The sequence below is a fragment of the Nicotiana attenuata genome, unplaced genomic scaffold (assembly GCF_001879085.1).
Source record: "Nicotiana attenuata strain UT unplaced genomic scaffold, NIATTr2, whole genome shotgun sequence".
NCBI classification, from domain to species: Eukaryota; Viridiplantae; Streptophyta; class Magnoliopsida; order Solanales; family Solanaceae; genus Nicotiana; species Nicotiana attenuata.
This window is the reverse complement of record NW_017672118.1, coordinates 83,888-96,714: the sequence shown is the minus strand read 5'-3', so window position 1 is coordinate 96,714 and position 12,827 is coordinate 83,888. Positions and strand designations below refer to the sequence as shown.

General features: G+C 37.1%; 1 pseudogene; it reads right to left on the bottom strand.

Annotated features, from left to right (window-relative positions):
- Window positions 1-2,286: 2,286 nt before the first annotated feature.
- LOC109211932 lies at window positions 2,287-7,088 on the bottom strand (annotated as a pseudogene).
- Window positions 7,089-12,827: the final 5,739 nt, after the last annotated feature.

Genomic DNA, 12,827 nt, shown 5'->3' with positions numbered 1-12,827 from the left:
GAGGCTTTTTGGACCTCTAAAGCTTCAAGCATTTCTCCCATTTGTGAGTGACACCTTTCAAGTGCCAAGTCATTTCGGAGACTATTTTCCAAAAGCTCCTCCAAGGCACTTTGTTCTTTGTTTCCTCCTTCAAGTAAACATTCCAACATGAGCTTGAACTCTCCATTTCGGCCATGCTCAACTTCTTCAACTCCCATGGCCCTATAATTTTCATCACAAAAAGTAGAATCATCATAGTGGGGGCTTGGGGAAGGGAAGGACAAATAAGCACAAACATCCCAATGACCATTTTGAAAACCACACTTATCACAAATACTCCACTCATGGGTTTGAGATTGTGCACACAATCCACCCCTGGGAAAACTTAAACAATTTTGCCGCGAGTGTGGTCCTCCACAATAAGGACAAGGGTCATCAAAGTATGAACAACTACCATCCGACCAATTTTTATTATATGATGCCATTTTTCAAAACTAAGAAAATAAACACGAATAACATAAAAATAGACCAAGGTAAGAAAAATTAATTACACAAATATTCACAAGTTGGGTATAGAGAAAACTGACCACACTAAGAATTTTTGTATTTCTATCAATGGCAATTGATGATTCCGTTAACTCCCCGGCAACGGCGCCAAAATTTGATCACGCCCAACTATGCCTTATAAAAAGGACTCTGCGGACGTTGCAAATATAATCCGAGTATTACGCCCAGGGTCGAATTCACAGAGAGTTAACCTATCAACCACTATCTTCAGACCCACTAATTCTTCAGAACCAGCTTCCCAAATATTCAAATCTCAGTTGAATGTTCTTTAATAACTAGCTTGCAAGTAACTAAATAGCTGTAAACTAAACTAATAAGGTTGTAAACAATTATGATAAAAAGCTAAGGCAATGATTTCCCTTATTGATGGAATCCCTTCTGTTTATGCTCATACAAATTTACCCACACATCTCTATCAATCATGAACGCTAATCTTACCGCAACTCTCTCCCGAGTAATTACAGTAATCTACTATTGCACTCTCCCGAGATACACTAGCTTACTTTATTTAGCACGATTCACTTTAGATTGCACCCAAGGCTTCGTTATTCCTAATCCCGCCTTTAAACCCGCAATTATAGATTCCTCTAATACTTTAGGAGTGCTGTTGTTCAACAATACCCTAAATATGCACTCTTTTCCAAGTTATGCACACTAAATAGGCACAGCTAATTGGGGATCCTGTCAATTAACTACAACAAATACGAAGTTGAACAAATAGAGAATTAACTCGCAATTTGTATTCACATAAACAAGAAGTTCATCACCCAATAGGTTCCATCAAAACCTTAGACAAGGAATTTAGCTACTCATGGCTATGGAAAAATAAACTAAGATTGAATTCATCATAAAAATCAAAAGAAAAGAAGAAAGATGTTTAGAGTATTCTCTCACAATGGTTTTGCTTGCTAAGAAACCTTAAAAATCAATACATGCCTCTCTTGGGCGAAGTCTAATGTTTTAAAATAGGGTTTAGGTCTAAAAATCCCGTAATTGACACTTTGGTCCCTGAAGTTTCTGTGCCTACCGCGATTCTGCCGCGGTCGCGGTAGAACCGCGGCCAAACACCCTCGCGGAATCTCTGATCTTCTGAAGCTGCTTCCCACCGCGGTTCTACCGCGATCGCGGTGGAACCGCGGTCAACCTAGTCCTCTGAATCTTCAGGCCTGTTTTGCGTGGTTTACTTGGAGAATTTCACAGTTGGCCTCTTTTTCTTCAATTTTGACTCCAAAACTGCTCCTTAGCCTTCCTTATACATATATCACCTGCAAATCATGAAAAACACTAATAAGAGCATTTTGTTATCACTTTTAGCACTAAAACTACACAAGAAGGTGATTGTTTAAGGTGTGATTATAGTCAAATTCTTCTATTATCAACACCCCACACTTAAACCTTTGCTCGTCCTCGAGCAAACTAAACCACACTTCTAGGCCTAACTGTTCAATGCATTGCCCCAATTTATGTCATACCTGCTATTATCAATGATCGACCTAAGCAGTGCACAATCATATCTCAAATGCAGACTCTCATGCCAAGACACACTTATGCTCACTCTAATTACTCTAACAGAAGTGAAGACTCACTTTTTCTTCCTGAGTCACATGCCCTCACATAAACAAAATCTGAGAGAAGTTCCACACACATAGAGGGTGAGCAGGCTGCAAAGGATGCGAGAGCAAAATCATCAGCGCAAGCAAGAACCAGATTAAAATACGGCTTCACCAGAGTCTCCCAATCTTAGGCCTTGCAATATGATGGAGCATTAACAGCAGGCCATTTTCGCATTGTATTTGGCCCGAAGAATAGTGTCATTGTATATAGATGTGTCCATTTTGTCCTTCCACTACGACCAAAGTGTTTAACCTGCATGACTTTTGGTAGTATGGACTTATCCAACTTATCCTCCCCTGTTGGTGCAGAGAAATCACAGAGGTATATACTATCAATACCAGAAGTTCCAGCTCAGTCGTCAGGATCTGACTGGAAGAAAGCACCCTTGTGGTAATATTTCTGCATAAACTTGCTCTTCTTCTTCTTGGGTGGTGGTGGGGAAGGTTTTGGGTTTCTCCTCTCCCACTCCTTTCTCTCTTCTTCCGTCATGTTTCTCAACATCTCTATTTCTTTCTGCACCTCCTTCAAAATAGCGTCCTCCACATCCTTCCTCTTGATCCGGGCCTTTCCTCTGGACTTCCAAGCTTTATATTCTTCAGCCATATTCACCTCATCATCAGTATCTACATCAGCAGCAATATATTAGCTTCCAGCTCCAAAGTTTTCTGAGTTATAATTTCTTCATCTCGTATCTTCTCAGCTACTATTTGCTTAGTTTCAAGTTTTCTCTCCTCTAACTTCTTCCTAAGTAACTCCTCGACAGCTCGTTCCTCTGCCTCACGCCTCTCACGCTCATGTACGGTGTCTCTCTCAGATTTTGGAACAAAAACTGCAGGTTTCACCATTGCTATCCCACTTATTGTTGTCTCTTCGTCTGATTGCCATAATTGTATCACTTACCCCAGCTGTTACAGACAGAAAGAAAGAGAAAAAACCTAGGTCAACAACTCATGACTTGCACATGCACAATTGATTTGAGACTTGAGACTTGAGAATGAAATGAGTTTATAATGGTCAAACTCATTTATTAGTTTCCCGTTTCCGTAGGGATTAGGTTATTTTTTTCTTCTATTTTTTGTTTCTTTTTGGAAATTTTAATTTGGTATTTTTTTAAAAGGGGGAATTTTATTCTTGTCTACAAATAAGAAGAGGGGAATGTCTTCATTCTTTGTCCTCCTCCTCCTTCTCGATTAGGTTTAGGATATGAGTTTAACTAGATTCACTATCACTGTACACTGATGAGGGCTAACAGTAGGTAACATTCTCAATTATTTTCATTTTTTAATTTTTTTAATTATATTCTAAATATAATAACGCAACTTGGACTCCAAATTTATTCTACCGAGTTTGTTTAGAATTATGATCGGTTGGCTTAAAAAAAAATAGAATGAAAGTTAGAGGTGTCAATGGAACCGACCAAATCGACTGAATCATACCGTATCGAGCCAATTATCAAAAAAGATTTATAAATAAAATTGCAGGTTTTAGTATCGTATCAATAATTAGGGTATATTTTAAATTTCATAAAAAAATAAATTAAAAAATTATCGAACCGTACTGAATAAATTCATATATTATATATCTTAAGATTAAAAAGTAACGAAATGTTAGTTTTTTCCTTGGGCCCTGGGATCATAAAAATGACTACAAGCCTAACGGACCTAAAACCTATTCTACTACTTTCTTTAAAATTAATTATATTAGTTCTCATCTTGAATAGTAAGCCATATATATTGGATATCTTTCCTCTCATATGATTATGATTGACATTTTGCTTGTTGGATACTTAATCTTTCTAATAGACTCAATTTTTGAGTCTCATCTTGATTAACATTTTTCCACTCGTGTGATTTATTCTTCTTTCGTCTTTGCTTAATTATTTTATGTTGCTGTAGAATACTGGGATGAATTTTTATTCTGGGCATCTTTCACGTTCTCTTGATTCATCACCTTTTAGTAAACAGTAAAAATATCTAAAGAGCTTTGCCAAAGTCCTATGCAAGCGGTGGTAGACCCACGATTTGTACAAACGGGTTCAGTCAAAGATCGCGTTAGTCAGTTGTATAAGTGCACCAGTAAACAATATTTGCGCACTGATCTTTCTTTTTTTCATCACATGACTTCAAAATGAAGTCATTTATTTTTCAAAGAAAAGTTGATAAAACTTTTTTAAAAAAAATATAACAAAGAAAATCTATTTACTTTAACTTTCTAAAATTTATTTATATAAATTAACAAATTTTATTTCAGATAATTTAGCAATTTTAATCAAAAAGTATTTAACCAACTTAAAAGTCGTACTATAACTTTAACAAATTTAACGTGCAAAGTTGTTAGAAACAAAAGACGTGGGAAATAAGAGTTTTTAACTAAACTAGTTAATACAAATGATTGAAAAAGATATTGTATACCAAACTAAAATTTTGAGTATAAACAAATTAACAATTAATCACTTTCAATATAAACTGAACTAAATTAAAGATTGCAAGTAAAGCACTTTCATTCTTTAAGTAAAAATTATGAAAAGGAAAACCAAAATTCACTTTGTAGAAAAGTATAAAGTTTAATTGAAGTAAAATGTAGTTTAATAAGAATAGATTTTATTGGATTTAAATAAATAAATAAAATCGTAAAGAGAAGTAGGAAAATAAAGACAAAAGGAAACAACAAGGCAACAATAAGCAAAATAATACATACCACTACAACAAAAGTGATAAACTGGAACATGAATTCAAATGTGCATTCAAATACACATGTTATCGCGTTTTAACTTTTGCTAGCGACTCCTATATGACTTTTTTAAAAAAATATTAAAAATTAACTGAACCATATTAATACCGAAGAGATACTGAGATGATTGAAATGGTTTTAAAAGTCTAATTTTGATTACATAAAATAGAATAACCAAAAAATTGATATGGTATAAATTTTATAAAATAACCAGCCGAACCGAATCATGAACACCCCTAAGTTTAGTTACCGTAAAACTTTTAACCATGAATGCAATTGTATCATTTGTTCCCCAGTTAGGTGATGAAAAATCGAGAGAGTTTCACTCACTTAATACTGCAATTAAATTTCAATTTAAGTATACTTATCGTTGTGGCTTTAGTGTCCATAGAAATTGTTAGGAGTTGTCATGATTTTTTTATCATATTTGATTTTTCTATCTCTTAAAGGAAAGGGCAACATGTTTACCATAATTGGGTTTTCCTATTCTTAGAAGGAAATGGCAAGTCCCTTTTCTTGGAGGAAAATGTTTGGACTTCTATAAATTGAGGATCCTTCCTTCTTATTCAGTAGCATCCACAATGTAGCCATATGGGGTTTGAGAGTCACGTTTAGGGAGAGAACTTTACGGGACAAGTGTTAGTGTCTCACTTGTGTTTGCCTCTTCGTGAGGTTGTTCTCTCGATATTTTGTACTCTTTTTTGTATAGTGGATTGCTCATCTCCAGCGTAGATGTAGGTCAATTGACCGAACCACATTAAATGTTTGAGTTTCTTTTGGTAAATTTCTCTTTTGTTATCTGATTTATCGTCGTTCAAGATTTTGCTTTACTAGCTTCCGCATGAGACCTGATTATTTCGTTCCTAACAATTGGTATCAGAGCGAGGTTCAAAACAGGTTCACCTTGGCGGGTTTAGTAGCCACAACCTATTTGACGATAATAATGATTTTGTTTGAGAAATTTGACCGGAGTGCTACGCACGTTGAGACAAACTTTGCCGTGGAGATTTGGAGATGCGACCTATTGAAGGTTATGTGAAGAAGGTTGATCAGGTTTATATTTTGCCAGAAAATTCAGGCCAAGGGGGAGAATTGTTAGGAGTTGTCCTGATTTTCTTACCATATTTGGTTAGGAAAGGGCAACATGTTTACCATAATTGAATTTTCCTATTCTTAGAAGGAAATGACGAGTCCCTTTTCTTGGAGGAATGTCTCGCCCCGAACCTGGCCCTGGACGTAACACGGCTCTCGGTGCCTGACTACTGTGACCGAGCGAACCAACTGGTTGGCTGAATCAACATGTGATATCATAACATTTAATGCGGAAGATAAACTAACACATGCTAATATACTGGTTGATTCAGCCAACCAGTTGGTTCGTTGATATCATAACATTTAATGCGGAAGATAAACTAACACATGCTAATATACTGAAAGTATGAATGATATAAATGTGTGGAAACACTAACATAAGTATGAAGCATATTTGTAGCTAATATTGCTTAACATGAAAAGCCTGTGACTCTATCTAACTATTACTCAAGTCTTTGAAGCCTCTAATAAAGTACTGAAAAAACTGACTGTCTGAAAATACTGAAGACTGTAAGGCAATGATAATGCCCCCAAAAGAAATAGGGATCACCAAATAGCTGGTACGAGAATCCTAACGCTCTGAATCGTCAACCATTAAATCATTACCTGCATCGTGAGATGCAGGCCCCGGGCAAAAGGGACGTCAGTACATTTGAATTGTACTGGTATGTAAAGGAATTGAAAGAAAGAACTATAAATGTTAAAACTGATGCGGAGCTGATAACTGAGAATTGATAATTGATAACTGAAATAATAACTGTTGAAACTGAAACTAAAATGATAACTGATAACTAATATCTGCAATGATAACTGATAACTGAACTGAACAAAGGAAGTAAGGATATGAATACTCCCTCTTCTAAATGATGAACCACCTGTTTATCTAAATAAATAAACTGCAGCCTCAGACCCAATATATATGTGCACAAACTGCGGCCTCGGGCCCAAGTTATACGTATACATAAATGCGGCTTTAAGCCCAAAGATGCATAAAGCATAAACTGCAGCCTCAGGCTCAAAGATGCATAAGCATTAACTGCGGCCTCAGACCCAAATATGCATAAAGCATTAACTGCAGCCTCGGGCCAATTACAGGTGTTCAACATTCAGGGATTTAAAAACAGGAACTGAGAATCGTATTGTAATACATGATACTGAAATACTGAACCATACCGAGTTACATGATACTTGAATGTTGAATAGAGCTAGACTGAGACATGTATTCATGAACTGATTATGAAAACTGAAACTTCAACTATTTATGACATGCTAAGTAATCTAGAGTGATGTGCATCAAACATAAGTCTATATTGAATACACACTGAGCTCACAACGTAACCTGGGCCTGGATGCCCCGGTGCCTGACTACTTTGATCGAGCGAACTAACTGGCTAGCTGAATCAACATGTGATATCATAACATACTGAATGCGAAAGATAAACTAACACATGCTAATATACTGAAAGTCTGAATGATATAAATTAATGTGCGTAAATATACTAACATAAGACTGAAGTATATCTATAGCCAATATTGCTTAACATGAAAAGCCCGTGACTCTGTTAAACTATTACTCTAGTTTATGAAGCCTCTAATGAAGTACTGAAAAAATGGGGATCACCAAATAGCTGGTACGAGAATCCTAGCACTCTAAATCGTCAACCTGTATATCATTACCTGCATCGTGAGATGTAGGCCCCGGGCAAAAGGGACGTCAGTACATTTGAATTGTAATGATATGTAAAGGAACTAAAAGAAAGAACTATAAATGCTGAAACTGATGCGGAGATGATAACTGAGAATTGATAATTGATAACTGAAATGATAACTGTTGAAACTGAAACTGAAACTAAAATGATAACTGATAACTGAAATTATAACTAATAACTGAACTGAACAAAGGAAGTAAGGATATGAATACTCCCTTTTCTAAATGATGAACTACCTGTTTATCTGAATAAATAAATTGCAGCCTCGGGCCCAAGTATACGTATACATAACTGCGGCTTCAAGCCCAAAAATGCATAAAGCATTAACTGCAGCTTGATAACTATGGATTCTAGCCTATCTTATGCTCTCTTTTGCTTAGGTTTTGGATAAAAAATGTGTAAAAGTATTCCCAAAAACTGACTTATTGTGCTTGTCTGCAGGGTTTGGTCAAAATGAGGCAAGAAAGCCATAACCAACTCATGAAGGAGTTAAATTTGCACAAGTTCAAAGCTGAGATAAAAGCGCTGACCGCGAAGGAAAAGAGCGGCCGTGGAAGGTCCACCGCTGAAGCAGCCATAATTACGTTGTCCACGGAGTTGAGATTCAGAGAAGGCATTTTTGGTACAATAGACACCGCTGACCGCGATGAAATAGCGTGGCCGCGGAATGCCTGACGCGGCCGCGGTGCAAATTTCGCTGAGGGAGAGATAGAGAATCAGAGACCTTGCAATATGAGATCAAATGAGGAACGCGGTCCACGTCCAAATTGCGTGGTCGCGGTTGATGCTAACACTGAGGCGGTAACTTTTACGCTTCCCGCGAAATCAAGTCCAAACCAAGCACAAAAGAGAAGAAACACGGCTCGCGCCTGCTTTTGCGCGGCCGCAAAAGTCAATGCGCTGCGGCGCCCATTATTTCACTGACAGCGGAACCTCCGTAGGGGTATTTTTGTCCAGTAATTTCAGTTGTGTATAAATAGATCTTTTTCACCTTTTTAGGTCTTCTTTTGTATCAGGGAGCTCGTGAACAACCGTACTTTACTATTTAGAGTAATTTTAGAGCAGCTTTAGCTATTATTCTTAGATTTTATTCTTGTAATCAACTTTTATGGCTTATATTTCATCCCCATCTTTGATTTCTACCTTTATTATGAGTAGTTAAACCCATTAGCTAGGGTTGTGACCCAATCCTAGTGTGGGTATTTAATGGGTCTTCAATTTTGGGGCTTAATTGTTTATGGGTTAGTGGTATTTAGCTTGATTCATGCTTTAATTGTTGAATTGGTGGTTGCAAACACTGATTCGTGCCTTTATGACTTAGACTCTTCTTGAGAAAGAGGGACTAAGTCTAGGAAAATTAGGCTAACAAGGAATTGGGGTGCATTCAAGAGATTGATAACCCCAATTAAAGGGTTAAACCTAGAGATAGTAATACCCGAGTTGAGCCAATTTTACTTGCATTGTTTGAACACCCAATTAGGCTTGAGAAAGCCAATTAGGGCAAAGTCACTCAAACTACCGAGAGGTATAGAGAGAGTAATTATGTGTAGAGGCTATATCGACTCCAAATATAACAAGCTTGTTCTAAATTTTAGATCCCATTAGATACTCGCCTAGGTATAAGTCACTTCCCTAGTGCTTTTTATCGACTGAGAAAACCCTAAAAAAGTATTGTACTTAGATTATTTTCAGCAATCAATAGCATTAAAAGTAGAATAGCAACAAATCCAAGCATGGTTAGAAGTGCAATTAAAAGCAACACACGTATCTAGATTAGATAGAAACCCAACTCCCAACCAATATTATCTCCCTGTGGAAATCGATCCCGACCTTTTGGGTAAAAGCTACATCGACCACTCCTCGCCATTATATAGTGGTGCAGGGTTGGAGCCGATCACAGCCTCAGGCCCAAAGATGCATAAAGCATTAACTGCAGCCTCAGGCCCAATTACAAGTGTTCAAATTCAGGGATTTAAAAGCAGGAACTGAGAATCGTACTGTAATACATGATACTGAAATATTGAACCATACTGAGTTACATGATACTTGAATATTGAATAGAGCTAGACTGAGACTTGTATTCATGAATTGATTATGAAAACTGAAACTTTAACTGTTTATGACATGCTGAGTAATCTAGACTGACTCATGTGCATCAAACACAAGTCTATATTGATTATGCACTGAGCTCACAACATTCAGAATGAAAGTTATGAACGAATTACGAAGCTAGAGAATAGAAGTTCTGCCACTGTTCAAGGAACTAAACTTATCTATATTTCTGAGGCAATTAGTAACGTTGTAGAAGGAACGTAGTATAGGGAGAATCATTAACATTCCCAAACATAGAGAGTTAGCCTCACATACCTTAACTTCGTGCTCTTGAGTGTAGTACAACATTCACCAACCCTTTCAACTTTAATCTATACCAATACAAGTCAAAGGGATTCCATATTAGCAATAAAATTCATGTTTTGGTCACTTAGTTATTTTCTCAAACACTTGGTGGGCATAAAGCTTCGTAGCCCTTATTAATGGTGTTTCTACACCCAACAACCCATTCTCTTGCTCATAGATAAATTCTAAAATCTCAATTTGCTATAATCAATACCATTCTTCGTCACCTATCAGATAAACAACACCCTTAATAAATAATCAAAAATCAACAACCCAAACCTATAATCGTTCATGCTTTTCTATCAAATCCATCAACTCATATCTTATGAACTTAGAGTCTATAATCATTAATCCAAAGCTATAATCAATTAAAGGGTGAAAATATTACCTTTTTGAAGTCTAATCCTCTTGAATTCGAGTTACAGGGTTTCTTTTCTCAACCATGATGTCCCAATCGAATATCTAATGATTTGAAGGGTTTACCCATGTTAATAAGGTATTGGAGAATTGAAATTAACTTAGAATCACCACTAGAACTTACCTTGGATGGTAGAGGGACCTTTGAAGAGTTAGGCTCTTGAGAGCATCCCTTCCTAGAGCAAGTGTTTGTGTTTTGAGGTGTGTGGGACGAAGTAGGGCTTTAAAAATGACCGCCCGGATGCGCTCCCGCGCACCTGAAGGCCCAACCGCACACCTGGACGCACAGCAGGGCAGTAACACTACCACAAGTGCGCGGCCACTCACGGGACCATCTGGGCGCGCATACTGCACATTGTCCAGTAAAATGCTAAAAATGTTTTACTCAAAAAGTTGTTCGGGCTCCACAATATATTGTTGGAAAGCTATTTCAAAGGGATACAACTTTCATGTCTTACATTTTCCCAAATCCCCAATGGAAGTTTACGAAATCCTTCTAGAAGAAAGACCTTCCATAAACTTAGTCGATTTTATCGAATCTTATCTTGATTCCAAAACAACTATTTTCACCCATACTCATCCCAATAGGACTTCATATATCTAAGATGTCACATTAATACTCATTTAACACGTCCACACCTAGTCCAAATTTATGGATGGAGTGTTACAAGGAAAAGTTTTGGGACTTCTATAAATTGAGGATCCTTCCTTCTTATTCAGTAGCATCCACAATGTATCCATATAGGGTTTGAGAGTCGTGTTTAGGAGGAGAATTTTACGGGACAAGTGTTAGGGTATCAGTTGTGTTTGCCTCTTCGTGATGTTTTTCTCTCGATATTTTGTACTCTTTTTTATTTAGTGGATTGTTCATTTCCGACATGGACATAGGTCAATTGACCGAACCACATTAAATATTTACGTCTCTTTTGGTAGATTTCCCTTTTGTTGTATGATTTATCGTCGTTCACGGTTTGCTTTACTAGATTTCATATGACACTTGATTATTTCGGTCCTAAAAATTGGCATCAGAGCGAGGTTCAAGACAGGTTCATCTTGGCAGGTTTCGTTCTAGCCGCAACCTATTTGACTATAATCATGATTTTTGTCTGGAAAAAATTTGGTCGGAGTGCTACGCATGTTGAGACAAACTTTGCCGTGGAGATTTGGAGATGTGACCCATTGAAGGTTATGTGAAGAAGGTTGATCAGGTTTGTTTTGCCAGAAAATTCAGGCCAAGGGGGAGGATTGTTCGGAGTTGTCCTGATTTTCTTACCATATTTGGTTTTCCTATCTCTTGAAGGAAATGGTGACATATTTACCATAATTGGGTTTTTCTATTCTTAGAAGGAAATGACAAGTCCCTTTTCTTGGTGGAAAAGGTTTCGACTTCTATAAATTGAGGATCTTTCCTTCTTATTCAGTAGCATCCACAATGTAGCCATATGGGATTTGAGAGTCGTGTTTAGTAGGAGAACTTTACGGGACAAGTGTTAGTGTGTCACTTGTATTTGCCTCTTTGTGAGGTTGTTCTCTCGATATCTTGTACTCTTTTTTATATAGTGGATTGCTCATTTCCGACATGAACATAGGTCAATTGAGCGAACCACGTTAAATATTTGAGTCTCTTTTGGTAGATTTCTCTTTTATTGTCTGAATTATCGTCGTTCACGGTTTGCTTTACCAGATTCCGTATGACACCTGATTATTTTGGTCCTAACAATTGGCATCAGAGCGAGGTTCAAGACAGGTTCATCCTGACGGGTTTAATTCTAGCCGCAACCTATTTGACGATAATCATGATTTTTGTCTGAAAAATTTGGCCGGAGTGCTACGCACGTTGAGACAAACTTTGCCGTGGAGATTTGGAGATGCGACCTGTTGAAGGTTATGTGAAGAAGGTTGATCAGGTTTTGGTTTGCCAGAAAATTTAGACCAAGGGGGAGGATTGTTAGGAGTTGTCCTAATTTTATTACCATATTTGGTTTTCCTATCTCTTAAGGAAATGACAACATGTTTACCATAATTGGGTTTTCCTATTCTTAGAAGGAAATGAAGAGTCCCTTTTCTTGGTGGAAAAGGTTTCGACTTCTATAAATTGAGGATCCTTCCTTCTTATTCAGTAGCACCCACAATGTAGCCATATGGGGTTTGAGAGTCGTGCTTAAGGAGAGAAATTTACGGGATAACTTTTAGTGTGTCACTTTTGTTTGCCTCTTCGTGAGATTGTTCTCTCGATATTTTGTACTCTTTTTTATGTAGTGGATTGCTCATTTTCGATATGGACATAGGTCAATTGACCGAACCACGTTAAATATTTGAGTC